Source organism: Ictidomys tridecemlineatus, chromosome 11 (genome assembly GCF_052094955.1).
Source record: "Ictidomys tridecemlineatus isolate mIctTri1 chromosome 11, mIctTri1.hap1, whole genome shotgun sequence".
Classification (NCBI taxonomy): Eukaryota; Metazoa; Chordata; class Mammalia; order Rodentia; family Sciuridae; genus Ictidomys; species Ictidomys tridecemlineatus.
The window spans coordinates 128,921,933-128,939,123 of record NC_135487.1 but is presented as its reverse complement, the minus strand read 5'-3'; positions in this window follow the sequence as shown (position 1 = coordinate 128,939,123).

The window sequence follows — 17,191 nt, the reverse complement described above, 5'->3', positions numbered from 1 at the left end:
TCCAGACAGAGGCCCAGGTGAGAAGGGTCCCTACCTCTACTCCAGACAGAGGCCCAGGTGAGAAGGTCGTTACCTCTACTCCAGACAGAGGTCCAGGTGAGAAGGTCGCTACCTCTACTCCAGACAGAGGCCCAGGTGAGAAGGTCCCTACCTCTACTCCAGACAGAGGCCCAGGTGAGAAGGTCCCTACCTCTACTCCAGACAGAGGTCCAGGTGAGAAGGTCGCTACCTCTACTCCAGACAGAGGTCCAGGTGAGAAGGACCCTACCTCTACTCCATACAGAGGCCCAGGTGAGAAGGTCCTACCTCTACTCCAGACATAGGCCCAGGTGAGGAGGTCCCTACCTCTACTCCAGACAGAGGCCCAGGTGAGAAGGGTCCTACCTCTACTCCAGACAGAGGCCCAGGTGAGAAGGCCCCTACCTCTACTCCAGACAGAGGCCCAGGTGAGGAGGTCCCTACCTCTACTCCAGACAGAGGCCCAGGTGAGAAGGTCCCTACCTCTACTCCAGACAGAGGCCCAGGTGAGAAGGTCCCTACCTCTACTCCAGACAGAGGCCCAGGTGAGAAGGTACCTACCTCTACTCCAGACAGAGGCCCAGGTGAGAAGGTCACTACCTCTACTCCAGACAGAGGCCCAGGTGAGAAGGTCGCTACCTCTACTCCAGACAGAGGCCCAGGTGAGAAGGTCCCTACCTCTACTCCAGACAGAGGCCCAGGTGAGAAGGTCCCTACCTCTACTCCATACAGAGGCCGAGGTGAGAAGGGTCCCTACCTCTACTCCAGACAGAGGCCCAGGTGAGAAGGGACCCTACCTCTACTCCAGACAGAGGCCCAGGTGACAAGGGTCCTACCTCTACCCCAGACAGAGGGCCCAGGTGAGAAGGTCGCTACCTCTACTCCAGACAGAGGCCCAGGTGAGAAGGGTCCTACCTCTACCCCAGAGAGAGGCCCAGGTGACAAGGGTCCCTACCTCTACTCCAGACAGAGGCCCAGGTGAGAAGGTCCCTGTCTCTACTCCAGACAAAGGCCCAGGTGAGAAGGTCCCTACCTCTACTCCAGACAGAGGCCCAGGTGAGAAGGGTCCTACCACTACTCCAGACAGAGGCCCAGGTGAGAAGGTCGCTACCTCTACTCCAGACAGAGGCCCAGGTGAGAAGGACCCTACCTCTACTCCAGACAGAGGCCCAGGTGAGAAGGTCCCTACCTCTACTCCAGACAGAGGCCTAGGTGAAAAGGTCGCTACCTCTACTCCAGACAGAGGCCCAGGTGAGAAGGGTCCCTACCTCTACTCCAGACAAAGGCCCAGGTGAGAAGGACCCTACCTCCTCTCCAGACAGAGGCCCAGGTGAGAAGGTCCCTACCTCTACTCCAGACAGAGGCCAAGGTGAGAAGGTCCTACCTCTACTCCAGACAGAGGCCCAGGTGAGGAGGTCCCTACCTCTACTCCAGACAGAGGCCCAGGTGAGAAGGGTCCTACCTCTACTCCAGACAGAGGCCCAGGTGAGAAGGTCCCTACCTCTACTCCAGACAGAGGCCCAGGTGAGAAGGTCGCTACCTCTACTCCAGACAGAGGCCCAGGTGAGAAGGTCGCTACCTCTACTCCAGACAGAGGCCCAGGTGAGAAGGTCCCTACCTCTACTCCAGACAGAGGCCCAGGTGAGAAGGTCCCTACCTCTACTCCAGACAGAGGCCCAGGTGAGAAGTGTCGCTACCTCTACTCCAGACAGAGGCCCAGGTGAGAAGGTCCCTACCTCTACTCCAGACAGAGGCCCAGGTGAGGAGGTCCCTACCTCTACTCCAGACAGAGGCCCAGGTGAGAAGGTCCCTACCTCTACTCCAGACAGAGGCCCAGGTGAGAAGGTCCCTACCTCTACTCCAGACAGAGGCCCAGGTGAGAAGGGTCCCTACCTCTACTCCAGACAGAGGCCCAGGTGAGAAGGTCCCTACCTCTACTCCAGACAGAGGCCCAGGTGAGAAGGTCCCTACCTCTACTCCAGACAGAGGCCCAGGTGAGAAGTGTCGCTACCTCTACTCCAGACAGAGGCCCAGGTGAGAAGGTCCCTACCTCTACTCCAGACAGAGGCCCAGGTGACAAGGGTCGCTACCTCTACTCCAGACAGAGGCCCAGGTGAGAAGGTCCCTGTCTCTACTCCAGACAGAGGACCAGGTGAGAAGGTCCCTGTCTCTACTCCAGACAGAGGCCCAGGTGAGAAGGGTCCTACCTCTACCCCAGACAGAGGCCCAGGTGATAAGGTCCCTACCTCTACTCCAGACAGAGGCCCAGGTGAGAAGGGTCCCTACCTGTACTCCAGACAGAGGCCCAGGTGAGAAGGTCCCTGTCTCTACTCCAGACAGAGGCCCAGGTGAGAAGGTCCCTGTCTCTACTCCAGACAGAGGCCCAGGTGAGAAGGGTCCTACCTCGACCCCAGACAGAGGCCCAGGTGAGAAGGTCCCTACCTCTACTCCAGACAGAGGCCCAGGTGAGAAGGGTCCCTACCTCTACTCCAGACAGAGGCCCAGGTGAGAAGGGTCCTACTTCTACTCCAGACAGAGGCCCAGGTGAGAAGGTCCCTACCTCTACTCCAGACAGAGGCCCAGGTGAGGAGGTCCCTACCTCTACTCCAGACAGAGGCCCAGGTGAGAAGGGTCCCTACCTCTACTCCAGACAGAGGCCCAGGTGAGAAGGGTTCTACCTCTACTCCAGACAGAGGCCCAGGTGAGGAGGTCCCTACCTCTACTCCAGACAGAGGCCCAGGTGACAAGGGTCCCTACCTCTACTCCAGACAGAGGCCCAGGTGAGAAGGTCCCTACCTCTACTCCAGACAGAGGCCCAGGTGAGGAGGTCCCTACCTCTACTCCAGACAGAGGCCCAGGTGAGAAGGTCGCTACCTCTACTCCAGACAGAGGCCCAGGTGAGAAGGGTCCAACCTCTACCCCAGACAGAGGCCCAGGTGACAAGGGTCCCTACCTCTACTCCAGACAGAGGCCCAGGTGAGAAGGCTCCCTACCTCTACTCCAGACAGAGGCCCAGGTGAGAAGGCCCCTACCTCTACTCCAGACAGAGGCCCAGGTGAGAAGGCCCCTACTTCTACTCAGGACAGAGGCCCAGGTGAGAAGGGTCCTACCTCTACTCCAGGACAGAGGCCCAGGTGAGAAGGGTCCCTACCTCTACTCCAGACAGAGGCCCAGGTGAGAAGGTCGTTACCTCTACTCCAGACAGAGGTCCAGGTGAGAAGGTCGCTACCTCTACTCCAGACAGAGGCCCAGGTGAGAAGGTCCCTACCTCTACTCCAGACAGAGGCCCAGGTGAGAAGGTCCCTACCTCTACTCCAGACAGAGGTCCAGATGAGAAGGTCGCTACCTCTACTCCAGACAGAGGTCCAGGTGAGAAGGACCCTACCTCTACTCCATACAGAGGCCCAGGTGAGAAGGTCCTACCTCTACTCCAGACATAGGCCCAGGTGAGGAGGTCCCTACCTCTACTCCAGACAGAGGCCCAGGTGAGAAGGGTCCTACCTCTACTCCAGACAGAGGCCCAGGTGAGAAGGCCCCTACCTCTACTCCAGACAGAGGCCCAGGTGAGGAGGTCCCTACCTCTACTCCAGACAGAGGCCCAGGTGAGAAGGTCCCTACCTCTACTCCAGACAGAGGCCCAGGTGAGAAGGTCCCTACCTCTACTCCAGACAGAGGCCCAGGTGAGAAGGTACCTACCTCTACTCCAGACAGAGGCCCAGGTGAGAAGGTCACTACCTCTACTCCAGACAGAGGCCCAGGTGAGAAGGTCGCTACCTCTACTCCAGACAGAGGCCCAGGTGAGAAGGTCCCTACCTCTACTCCAGACAGAGGCCCAGGTGAGAAGGTCCCTACCTCTACTCCATACAGAGGCCGAGGTGAGAAGGGTCCCTACCTCTACTCCAGACAGAGGCCCAGGTGAGAAGGGACCCTACCTCTACTCCAGACAGAGGCCCAGGTGACAAGGGTCCTACCTCTACTCCAGACAGAGGCCCAGGTGAGAAGGTCGCTACCTCTACTCCAGACAGAGGCCCAGGTGAGAAGGGTCCTACCTCTACCCCAGAGAGAGGCCCAGGTGACAAGGGTCCCTACCTCTACTCCAGACAGAGGCCCAGGTGAGAAGGTCCCTGTCTCTACTCCAGACAAAGGCCCAGGTGAGAAGGTCCCTACCTCTACTCCAGACAGAGGCCCAGGTGAGAAGGGTCCTACCACTACTCCAGACAGAGGCCCAGGTGAGAAGGTCGCTACCTCTACTCCAGACAGAGGCCCAGGTGAGAAGGACCCTACCTCTACTCCAGACAGAGGCCCAGGTGAGAAGGTCCCTACCTCTACTCCAGACAGAGGCCTAGGTGAAAAGGTCGCTACCTCTACTCCAGACAGAGGCCCAGGTGAGAAGGGTCCCTACCTCTACTCCAGACAAAGGCCCAGGTGAGAAGGACCCTACCTCCTCTCCAGACAGAGGCCCAGGTGAGAAGGTCCCTACCTCTACTCCAGACAGAGGCCCAGGTGAGAAGGTCCTACCTCTACTCCAGACAGAGGCCCAGGTGAGGAGGTCCCTACCTCTACTCCAGACAGAGGCCCAGGTGAGAAGGGGTCCTACCTCTACTCCAGACAGAGGCCCAGGTGAGAAGGTCCCTACCTCTACTCCAGACAGAGGCCCAGGTGAGAAGGTCGCTACCTCTACTCCAGACAGAGGCCCAGGTGAGAAGGTCGCTACCTCTACTCCAGACAGAGGCCCAGGTGAGAAGGTCCCTACCTCTACTCCAGACAGAGGCCCAGGTGAGAAGGTCCCTACCTCTACTCCAGACAGAGGCCCAGGTGAGAAGTGTCGCTACCTCTACTCCAGACAGAGGCCCAGGTGAGAAGGTCCCTACCTCTACTCCAGACAGAGGCCCAGGTGAGGAGGTCCCTACCTCTACTCCAGACAGAGGCCCAGGTGAGAAGGTCCCTACCTCTACTCCAGACAGAGGCCCAGGTGAGAAGGTCCCTACCTCTACTCCAGACAGAGGCCCAGGTGAGAAGGGTCCCTACCTCTACTCCAGACAGAGGCCCAGGTGAGAAGGTCCCTACCTCTACTCCAGACAGAGGCCCAGGTGAGAAGGTCCCTACCTCTACTCCAGACAGAGGCCCAGGTGAGAAGTGTCGCTACCTCTACTCCAGACAGAGGCCCAGGTGAGAAGGTCCCTACCTCTACTCCAGACAGAGGCCCAGGTGACAAGGGTCGCTACCTCTACTCCAGACAGAGGCCCAGGTGAGAAGGTCCCTGTCTCTACTCCAGACAGAGGACCAGGTGAGAAGGTCCCTGTCTCTACTCCAGACAGAGGCCCAGGTGAGAAGGGTCCTACCTCTACCCCAGACAGAGGCCCAGGTGATAAGGTCCCTACCTCTACTCCAGACAGAGGCCCAGGTGAGAAGGGTCCCTACCTGTACTCCAGACAGAGGCCCCAGGTGAGAAGGGTCCTACCTCTACTCCAGACAGAGGCCCAGGTGAGAAGGTCCCTACCTCTACTCCAGACAGAGGCCCAGGTGAGGAGGTCCCTACCTCTACTCCAGACAGAGGCCCAGGTGAGAAGGGTCCCTACCTCTACTCCAGACAGAGGCCCAGGTGAGAAGGGTTCTACCTCTACTCCAGACAGAGGCCCAGGTGAGGAGGTCCCTACCTCTACTCCAGACAGAGGCCCAGGTGACAAGGGTCCCTACCTCTCCTCCAGACAGAGGCCCAGGTGAGAAGGTCCCTACCTCTACTCCAGACAGAGGCCCAGGTGAGGAGGTCCCTACCTCTACTCCAGACAGAGGCCCAGGTGAGAAGGTCGCTACCTCTACTCCAGACAGAGGCCCAGGTGAGAAGGGTCCAACCTCTACCCCAGACAGAGGCCCAGGTGACAAGGGTCCCTACCTCTTCTCCAGACAGAGGCCCAGGTGAGAAGGCTCCCTACCTCTACTCCAGACAGAGGCCCAGGTGAGAAGGCCCCTACCTCTACTCCAGACAGAGGCCCAGGTGAGAAGGCCCCTACTTCTACTCAGGACAGAGGCCCAGGTGAGAAGGGTCCTACCTCTACTCCAGACAGAGGCCCAGGTGAGAAGGGTCCCTACCTCTACTCCAGACAGAGGCCCAGGTGAGAAGGTCGTTACCTCTACTCCAGACAGAGGTCCAGGTCAGAAGGTCGCTACCTCTACTCCAGACAGAGGCCCAGGTGAGAAGGTCCCTACCTCTACTCCAGACAGAGGCCCAAGTGAGAAGGTCCCTACCTCTACTCCATACAGAGGCCCAGGTGAGAAGGTCCTACCTCTACTCCAGACAGAGGCCCAGGTGAGGAGGTCCCTACCTCTACTCCAGACAGAGGCCCAGGTGAGGAGGTCCCTACCTCTACTCCAGACAGAGGCCCAGGTGAGAAGGCCCCTACCTCTACTCCAGACAGAGGCCCAGGTGAGGAGGTCCCTACCTCTACTCCAGACAGAGGCCCAGGTGAGAAGGTCCCTACCTCTACTCCAGACAGAGGCCCAGGTGAGAAGGTCCCTACCTCTACTCCAGACAGAGGCCCAGGTGAGAAGGTCCCTACCTCTACTCCAGACAGAGGCCCAGGTGAGAAGGTCACTACCTCTACTCCAGACAGAGGCCCAGGTGAGAAGGTCGCTACCTCTACTCCAGACAGAGGCCCAGGTGAGAAGGTCCCTACCTCTACTCCAGACAGAGGCCCAGGTGACAAGGGTCGCTACCTCTACTCCAGACAGTGGCCCAGGTGAGAAGGACCCTACCTCTACTCCAGACAGAGGCCCAGGTGAGAATGTCCCTACCTCTACTCCAGAAAGAGGCCCAGGTGAGAAGGTCCCTACCTCTACTCCATACAGAGGCCGAGGTGAGAAGGGTCCCTACCTCTACTCCAGACAGAGGCCCAGGTGAGAAGGGACCCTACCTCTACTCCAGACAGAGGCCCAGGTGACAAGGGTCCTACCTCTACTCCAGACAGAGGCCCAGGTGAGAAGGTCGCTACCTCTACTCCAGACAGAGGCCCAGGTGAGAAGGGTCCTACCTCTACCCCAGAGAGAGGCCCAGGTGACAAGGGTCCCTACCTCTACTCCAGACAGAGGCCCAGGTGAGAAGGTCCCTGTCTCTACTCCAGACAAAGGCCCAGGTGAGAAGGTCCCTACCTCTACTCCAGACAGAGGCCCAGGTGAGAAGGGTCCTACCTCTACTCCAGACAGAGGCCCAGGTGAGAAGGTCGCTACCTCTACTCCAGACAGAGGCCCAGGTGAGAAGGACCCCTACCTCTACTCCAGACAGAGGCCCAGGTGAGAAGGTCCCTACCTCTACTCCAGACAGAGGCCCAGGTGAAAAGGTCGCTACCTCTACTCAGACAGAGGCCCAGGTGAGAAGGGTCCCTACCTCTACTCCAGACAAAGGCCCAGGTGAGAAGGACCCTACCTCCTCTCCAGACAGAGGCCCAGGTGAGAAGGTCCCTACCTCTACTCCAGACAGAGGCCCAGGTGAGAAGGTCCTACCTCTACTCCAGACAGAGGCCCAGGGGAGGAGGTCCCTACCTCTACTCCAGACAGAGGCCCAGGTGAGAAGGGTCCTACCTCCACTCCAGACAGAGGCCCAGGTGAGAAGGTCCCTACCTCTACTCCAGACAGAGGCCCAGGTGAGAAGGTCGCTACCTCTACTTCAGACAGAGGCCCAGGTGAGAAGGTCGCTACCTCTACTCCAGACAGAGGCCCAGGTGAGAAGGTCCCTACCTCTACTCCAGACAGAGGCCCAGGTGAGGAGGTCCCTACATCTACTCCAGACAGAGGCCCAGGTGAGGAGGTCCCTACCTCTACTCCAGACAGAGGCCCAGGTGAGAAGGTCCCTACCTCTACTCCAGACAGAGGCCCAGGTGAGAAGGGTCCCTACCTCTACTCCAGACAGAGGCCCAGGTGAGAAGGTCCCTACCTCTACTCCAGACAGAGGCCCAGGTGAGAAGGTCCCTACCTCTACTCCAGACAGAGGCCCAGGTGAGAAGGTCCCTACCTCTACTCCAGACAGAGGCCCAGGTGAGAAGTGTCGCTACCTCTACTCCAGACAGAGGCCCAGGTGAGAAGGTCCCTACCTCTACTCCAGACAGAGGCCCAGGTGAGGAGGTCCCTACCTCTACTCCAGACAGAGGCCCAGGTGAGAAGGTCCCTACCTCTACTCCAGACAGAGGCCCAGGTGAGAAGGTCGCTACCTCTACTCCAGACAGAGGCCCAGGTGAGAAGGGTCCCTACCTCTACTCCAGACAGAGGCCCAGGTGAGAAGGTCCCTACCTCTACTCCAGACAGAGGCCCAGGTGAGAAGGTCCCTACCTCTACTCCAGACAGAGGCCCAGGTGACAAGGGTCGCTACCTCTACTCCAGACAGAGGCCCAGGTGAGAAGGACTCTACCTCTAATCCAGACAGAGGCCCAGGTGAGAAGGGTCCCTACCTCTACTCCAGACAGAGGCCCAGGTGAGAAGGGTCCCTACCTCTACTCCAGACAGAGGCCCAGGTGAGACGGGTCCCTACCTCTACTCCAGACAGAGGCCCAGGTGAGAAGGGTCCCTACCTCTACTCCAGACAGAGGCCCAGGTGAGGAGGTCGTTACCTCTACTCCAGACAGAGGTCCAGGTGTGAAGGTCCCTACCTCTACTCCAGACAGAGGCCCAGGTGAGGAGGTCCCTACCTCTACTCCAGACAGAGGCCCAGGTGAGGAGGTCCCTACCTCTACTCCAGACAGAGGCCCAGGTGAGAAGGGTCCTACCTCTACTCCAGACAGAGGCCCAGGTGAGAAGGTCGTTACCTCTACTCCAGACAGAGGCCCAGGTGAGAAGGTCCCTACCTCTACTCCAGACAGAGGCCCAGGTGAGAAGGTCGTTACCTCTACTCCAGACAGAGGCCCAGGTGAGGAGGTCCCTACCTCTACTCCAGACAGAGGCCCAGGTGAGAAGGTCCCTACCTCTACTCCATACAGAGGCCCAGGTGAGAAGGTCCTACCTCTACTCCAGACAGAGGCCCAGGTGAGGAGGTCCCTACCTCTACTCCAGACAGAGGCCCAGGTCAGAAGGGTCCTACCTCTACTTCAGACAGAGGCCCAGGTGAGAAGGTCCCTACCTCTACTCCAGACAGAGGCCCAGGTAAGACGGTCGCTACCTCTACTCCAGACAGAGGCCCAGGTGAGAAGGTCGCTACCTCTACTCCAGACAGAGGCCCAGGTGAGAAGGTCCCTACCTCTACTCCAGACAGAGGCCCAGGTGAGAAGGTCCCTACCTCTACTCCAGACAGAGGCCCAGGTGAGAAGGGTCGCTATCTCTACTCCAGACAGAGGCCCAGGTGAGAAGGACCCTACCTCTACTCCAGACAGAGGCCCAGGTGAGAAGGTCCCTACCTCTACTCCAGACAGAGGCCCAGGTGACAAGGGTCGCTACCTCTACTCCAGACAGAGGCCCAGGTGAGAAGGACCCTACCTCTACTTCAGTCAGAGGCCCAGGTGAGAAGGGTCCCTACCTCTACTCCAGACAGAGGCCCAGGTGAGAAGGGTCCCGACCTCTACTCCAGACAGAGGCCCAGGTGAGAAGGGTCCCTACCTCTACTCCAGACAGAGGCCCAGGTGAGAAGGTCCCTACCTCTACTCCAGACAGAGGCCCAGGTGAGAAGGGTTCTACCTCTACTCCAGACAGAGGCCCAGGTGAGAAGGTCCCTACCTCTACTCCATACAGAGGCCGAGGTGAGAAGGGTCCCTACCTCTACTCCAGACAGAGGCCCAGGTGAGAAGGTCGCTACCTCTACTCCAGACAGAGGCCCAGGTGAGAAGGTCCCTGTCTCTACTCCAGACAGAGGCCCAGGTGAGGAGGTCCCTACCTCTACTCCAGACAGAGGCCCAGGTGACAAGGGTCTCTACCTCTACTCCAGACAGAGGCCCAGGTGAGAAGGACCCTACCTCTACTCCAGACAGAGGCCCAGGTGAGAAGGTCCCTACCTCTACTCCAGACAGAGGCCCAGGTGAAAAGGTCGCTACCTCTACTCCAGACAGAGGCCCAGGTGAAAAGGTCGCTACCTCTACTCCAGACAGAGGCCCAGGTGAGGAGGTCCCTACCTCTACTCCATACAGAGGCCCAGGTGAGAAGGTCCTACCTCTACTCCAGACAGAGGCCCAGGTGAGGAGGTCCCTACCTCTACTCCAGACAGAGGCCCAGGTGAGAAGGTCCCTACCTCTACTCCAGACAGAGGCCCAGGTGAGAAGGTACCTACCTCTACTCCAGACAGAGGCCCAGGTGAGAAGGTCACTACCTCTACTCCAGACAGAGGCCCAGGTGAGAAGGTCGCTACCTCTACTCCAGACAGAGACCCAGGTGAGAAGGTCCCTACCTCTACTCCAGACAGAGGCCCAGGTGAGAAGGTCCCTACCTCTACTCCATACAGAGGCCGAGGTGAGAAGGGTCCCTACCTCTACTCCAGACAGAGGCCCAGGTGAGAAGGGACCCTACCTCTACTCCAGACAGAGGCCCAGGTGACAAGGGTCCTACCTCTACTCCAGACAGAGGCCCAGGTGAGAAGGTCGCTACCTCTACTCCAGACAGAGGCCCAGGTGAGAAGGGTCCTACCTCTACCCCAGAGAGAGGCCCAGGTGACAAGGGTCCCTACCTCTACTCCAGACAGAGGCCCAGGTGAGAAGGTCCCTGTCTCTACTCCAGACAAAGGCCCAGGTGAGAAGGTCCCTACCTCTACTCCAGACAGAGGCCCAGGTGAGAAGGGTCCTACCTCTACTCCAGACAGAGGCCCAGGTGAGAAGGTCGCTACCTCTACTCCAGACAGAGGCCCAGGTGAGAAGGACCCTACCTCTACTCCAGACAGAGGCCCAGGTGAGGAGGTCCCTACCTCTACTCCAGACAGAGGCCCAGGTGAGAAGGTCCCTACCTCTACTCCAGACAGAGGCCCAGGTGAAAAGGTCGCTACCTCTACTCCAGACAGAGGCCCAGGTGAGAAGGGTCCCTACCTCTACTCCAGACAAAGGCCCAGGTGAGAAGGACCCTACCTCCTCTCCAGACAGAGGCCCATGTGAGAAGGTCCCTACCTCTACTCCAGACAGAGGCCCAGGTGAGAAGGTCCTACCTCTACTCCAGACAGAGTCCCAGGTGAGGAGGTCCCTACCTCTACTCCAGACAGAGGCCCAGGTGAGAAGGGTCCTACCTCTACTCCAGACAGAGGCCCAGGTGAGAAGGTCCCTACCTCTACTCCAGACAGAGGCCCAGGTGAGAAGGTCGCTACCTCTACTCCAGACAGAGGCCCAGGAGAGAAGGTCGCTACCTCTACTCCAGACAGAGGCCCAGGTGAGAAGGTCCCTACCTCTACTCCAGACAGAGGCCCAGGTGAGAAGGTCCCTACCTCTACTCCAGACAGAGGCCCAGGTGAGAAGTGTCGCTACCTCTACTCCAGACAGAGGCCCAGGTGAGAAGGTCCCTACCTCTACTCCAGACAGAGGCCCAGGTGAGGAGGTCCCTACCTCTACTCCAGACAGAGGCCCAGGTGAGAAGGTCCTACCTCTACTCCAGACAGAGGCCCAGGTGAGAAGGTCCCTACCTCTACTCCAGACAGAGGCCCAGGTGAGAAGGGTCCCTACCTCTACTCCAGACAGAGGCCCAGGTGAGAAGGTCCCTACCTCTACTCCAGACAGAGGCCCAGGTGAGAAGGTCCCTACCTCTACTCCAGACAGAGGCCCAGGTGAGAAGTGTCGCTACCTCTACTCCAGACAGAGGCCCAGGTGAGAAGGTCCCTACCTCTACTCCAGACAGAGGCCCAGGTGACAAGGGTCGCTACCTCTACTCCAGACAGAGGCCCAGGTGAGAAGGTCCCTGTCTCTACTCCAGACAGAGGACCAGGTGAGAAGGTCCCTGTCTCTACTCCAGACAGAGGCCCAGGTGAGAAGGGTCCTACCTCTACCCCAGACAGAGGCCCAGGTGATAAGGTCCCTACCTCTACTCCAGACAGAGGCCCAGGTGAGAAGGGTCCCTACCTGTACTCCAGACAGAGGCCCAGGTGAGAAGGGTCCTACCTCTACTCCAGACAGAGGCCCAGGTGAGAAGGTCCCTACCTCTACTCCAGACAGAGGCCCAGGTGAGGAGGTCCCTACCTCTACTCCAGACAGAGGCCCAGGTGAGAAGGGTCCCTACCTCTACTCCAGACAGAGGCCCAGGTGAGAAGGGTTCTACCTCTACTCCAGACAGAGGCCCAGGTGAGGAGGTCCCTACCTCTACTCCAGACAGAGGCCCAGGTGACAAGGGTCCCTACCTCTCCTCCAGACAGAGGCCCAGGTGAGAAGGTCCCTACCTCTACTCCAGACAGAGGCCCAGGTGAGGAGGTCCCTACCTCTACTCCAGACAGAGGCCCAGGTGAGAAGGTCGCTACCTCTACTCCAGACAGAGGCCCAGGTGAGAAGGGTCCAACCTCTACCCCAGACAGAGGCCCAGGTGACAAGGGTCCCTACCTCTTCTCCAGACAGAGGCCCAGGTGAGAAGGCTCCCCTACCTCTACTCCAGACAGAGGCCCAGGTGAGAAGGCCCCTACCTATACTCCAGACAGAGGCCCAGGTGAGAAGGCCCCTACTTCTACTCAGGACAGAGGCCCAGGTGAGAAGTGTCCTACCTCTACTCCAGACAGAGGCCCAGGTGAGAAGGGTCCCTACCTCTACTCCAGACAGAGGCCCAGGTGAGAAGGTCGTTACCTCTACTCCAGACAGAGGTCCAGGTGAGAAGGTCGCTACCTCTACTCCAGACAGAGGCCCAGGTGAGAAGGTCCCTACCTCTACTCCAGACAGAGGCCCAAGTGAGAAGGTCCCTACCTCTACTCCATACAGAGGCCCAGGTGAGAAGGTCCTACCTCTACTCCAGACAGAGGCCCAGGTGAGGAGGTCCCTACCTCTACTCCAGACAGAGGCCCAGGTGAGAAGGTCCTACCTCTACTCCAGACAGAGGCCCAGGTGAGAAGGCCCCTACCTCTACTCCAGACAGAGGCCCAGGTGAGGAGGTCCCTACCTCTACTCCAGACAGAGGCCCAGGTGAGAAGGTCCCTACCTCTACTCCAGACAGAGGCCCAGGTGAGAAGGTCCCTACCTCTACTCCAGACAGAGGCCCAGGTGAGAAGGTCCCTACCTCTACTCCAGACAGAGGCCCAGGTGAGAAGGTCACTACCTCTACTCCAGACAGAGGCCCAGGTGAGAAGGTCGCTACCTCTACTCCAGACAGAGGCCCAGGTGAGAAGGTCCCTACCTCTACTCCAGACAGAGGCCCAGGTGACAAGGGTCGCTACCTCTACTCCAGACAGTGGCCCAGGTGAGAAGGACCCTACCTCTACTCCAGACAGAGGCCCAGGTGAGAATGTCCCTACCTCTACTCCAGAAAGAGGCCCAGGTGAGAAGGTCCCTACCTCTACTCCATACAGAGGCCGAGGTGAGAAGGGGTCCCTACCTCTACTCCAGACAGAGGCCCAGGTGAGAAGGGACCCTACCTCTACTCCAGACAGAGGCCCAGGTGACAAGGGTCCTACCTCTACTCCAGACAGAGGCCCAGGTGAGAAGGTCGCTACCTCTACTCCAGACAGAGGCCCAGGTGAGAAGGGTCCTACCTCTACCCCAGAGAGAGGCCCAGGTGACAAGGGTCCCTACCTCTACTCCAGACAGAGGCCCAGGTGAGAAGGTCCCTGTCTCTACTCCAGACAAAGGCCCAGGTGAGAAGGTCCCTACCTCTACTCCAGACAGAGGCCCAGGTGAGAAGGGTCCTACCTCTACTCCAGACAGAGGCCCAGGTGAGAAGGTCGCTACCTCTACTCCAGACAGAGGCCCAGGTGAGAAGGACCCTACCTCTACTCCAGACAGAGGCCCAGGTGAGAAGGTCCCTACTCTACTCCAGACAGAGGCCCAGGTGAAAAGGTCGCTACCTCTACTCCAGACAGAGGCCCAGGTGAGAAGGGTCCCTACCTCTACTCCAGACAAAGGCCCAGGTGAGAAGGACCCTACCTCCTCTCCAGACAGAGGCCCAGGTGAGAAGGTCCCTACCTCTACTCCAGACAGAGGCCCAGGTGAGAAGGTCCTACCTCTACTCCAGACAGAGGCCCAGGTGAGGAGGTCCCTACCTCTACTCCAGACAGAGGCCCAGGTGAGAAGGGTCCTACCTCTACTCCAGACAGAGGCCCAGGTGAGAAGGTCCCTACCTCTACTCCAGACAGAGGCCCAGGTGAGAAGGTCGCTACCTCTACTCCAGACAGAGGCCCAGGTGAGAAGGTCGCTACCTCTACTCCAGACAGAGGCCCAGGTGAGAAGGTCCCTACCTCTACTCCAGACAGAGGCCCAGGTGAGGAGGTCCCTACCTCTACTCCAGACAGAGGCCCCAGGTGAGAAGGTCCCTACCTCTACTCCAGACAGAGGCCCAGGTGAGAAGGTCCCTACCTCTACTCCAGACAGAGGCCCAGGTGAGAAGGGTCCCTACCTCTACTCCAGACAGAGGCCCAGGTGAGAAGGTCCCTACCTCTACTCCAGACAGAGGCCCAGGTGAGAAGGTCCCTACCTCTACTCCAGACAGAGGCCAGGTGAGAAGTGTCGCTACCTCTACTCCAGACAGAGGCCCAGGTGAGAAGGTCCCTACCTCTACTCCAGACAGAGGCCCAGGTGAGAAGGTCCCTACCTCTACTCCAGACAGAGGCCCAGGTGAGAAGGTCCCTACCTCTACTCCAGACAGAGGCCCAGGTGAGAAGGTCGCTACCTCTACTCCAGACAGAGGCCCAGGTGAGAAGGGTCCCTACCTCTACTCCAGACAGAGGCCCAGGTGAGAAGGTCCCTACCTCTACTCCAGACAGAGGCCCAGGTGAGAAGGTCCCTACCTCTACTCCAGACAGAGGCCCAGGTGACAAGGGTCGCTGCCTCTACTCCAGACAGAGGCCCAGGTGAGAAGGACTCTACCTCTAATCCAGACAGAGGCCCAGGTGAGAAGGGTCCCTACCTCTACTCCAGACAGAGGCCCAGGTGAGAAGGGTCCCTACCTCTACTCCAGACAGAGGCCCAGGTGAGACGGGTCCCTACCTCTACTCCAGACAGAGGCCCAGGTGAGAAGGGTCCCTACCTCTACTCCAGACAGAGGCCCAGGTGAGGAGGTCGTTACCTCTACTCCAGACAGAGGCCCAGGTGTGAAGGTCCCTACCTCTACTCCAGACAGAGGCCAGGTGAGGAGGTCCATACCTCTACTCCATACAGAGGCCCAGGTGAGGAGGTCCCTACCTCTACTCCAGACAGAGGCCCAGGTGAGAAGGGTCCTACCTCTACTCCAGACAGAGGCCCAGGTGAGAAGGTCGTTACCTCTACTCCAGACAGAGGCCCAGGTGAGAAGGTCCCTACCTCTACTCCAGACAGAGGCCCAGGTGAGAAGGTCGTTACCTCTACTCCAGACAGAGGCTCAGGTGAGGAGGTCCCTACCTCTACTCCAGACAGAGGCCCAGGTGAGAAGGTCCCTACCTCTACTCCATACAGAGGCCCAGGTGAGAAGGTCCTACCTCTACTCCAGACAGAGGCCCAGGTGAGGAGGTCCCTACTCTACTCCAGACAGAGGCCCAGGTGAGAAGTGTCCTACCTCTACTTCAGACAGAGGCCCAGGTGAGAAGGTCCCTACCTCTACTCCAGACAGAGGCCCAGGTAAGACGGTCGCTACCTCTACTCCAGACAGAGGCCCAGGTGAGAAGGTCGCTACCTCTACTCCAGACAGAGGCCCAGGTGAGAAGGTCCCTACCTCTACTCCAGACAGAGGCCCAGGTGAGAAGGTCCCTACCTCTACTCCAGACAGAGGCCCAGGTGAGAAGGGTCGCTATCTCTACTCCAGACAGAGGCCCAGGTGAGAAGGACCCTACCTCTACTCCAGACAGAGGCCCAGGTGAGAAGGTCCCTACCTCTACTCCAGACAGAGGCCCAGGTGACAAGGGTCGCTACCTCTACTCCAGACTGAGGCCCAGGTGAGAAGGACCCTACCTCTACTCCAGTCAGAGGCCCAGGTGAGAAGGGTCCCTACCTCTACTCCAGACAGAGGCCCAGGTGAGAAGGGTCCCGACCTCTACTCCAGACAGAGGCCCAGGTGAGAAGGGTCCCTACCTCTACTCCAGACAGAGGCCCAGGTGAGAAGGTCCCTACCTCTACTCCAGACAGAGGCCCAGGTGAGAAGGGTCCTACCTCTACTCCAGACAGAGGCCCAGGTGAGAAGGTCCCTACCTCTACTCCATACAGAGGCCGAGGTGAGAAGGGTCCCTACCTCTACTCCAGACAGAGGCCCAGGTGAGAAGGTCGCTACCTCTAACTCCAGACAAGGCCCAGGTGAGAAGGTCCCTGTCTCTACTCCAGACAGAGGCCCAGGTGAGGAGGTCCCTACCTCTACTCCAGACAGAGGCCCAGGTGACAAGGGTCTCTACCTCTACTCCAGACAGAGGCCCAGGTGAGAAGGACCCTACCTCTACTCCAGACAGAGGCCCAGGTGAGAAGGTCCCTACCTCTACTCCAGACAGAGGCCCAGGTGAAAAGGTCGCTACCTCTACTCCAGACAGAGGCCCAGGTGAAAAGGTCGCTACCTCTACTCCAGACAGAGGCCCAGGTGAGGAGGTCCCTACCTCTACTCCAGACAGAGGCCCAGGTGAGAAGGACCCTACCTCTACTCCAGACAGAGGCCCAGGTGAGAAGGGTCCCTACCTCTACTCCAGACAGAGGCCCAGTGAGAAGGGTCCTACCTCTACTCCAGACAGAGGCCCAGGTGAGGAGGTCCCTACCTCTACTCCAACAGAGGCCCAGGTGAGAAGGGTCCCTACCTCTACTCCAGACAGAGGCCCAGGTGAGAAGGTCCCTACCTCTACTCCAGACAGAGGCCCAGGTGAGAAGGTCGTTACCTCTACTCAAGACAGAGGCCCAGGTGAGAAGGGTCCTACCTCTACTCCAGACAGAGGCCCAGGTGAGAAGGTCCCTACCTCTACTCCAGACAGAGGCCCAGGTGAGAAGGTCCCTACCTCTACTCCATACAGAGGCCGAGGTGAGAAGGGTCCCTACCTCTACTCCAGACAGAGGCCCATGTGAGAAGGTCGCTACCTCTACTCCAGACAGAGGCCCAGGTGAGAAGGTCCCTACCTCTACTCCAGACAGAGGCCCAGGTGACAAGGGTCGCTACC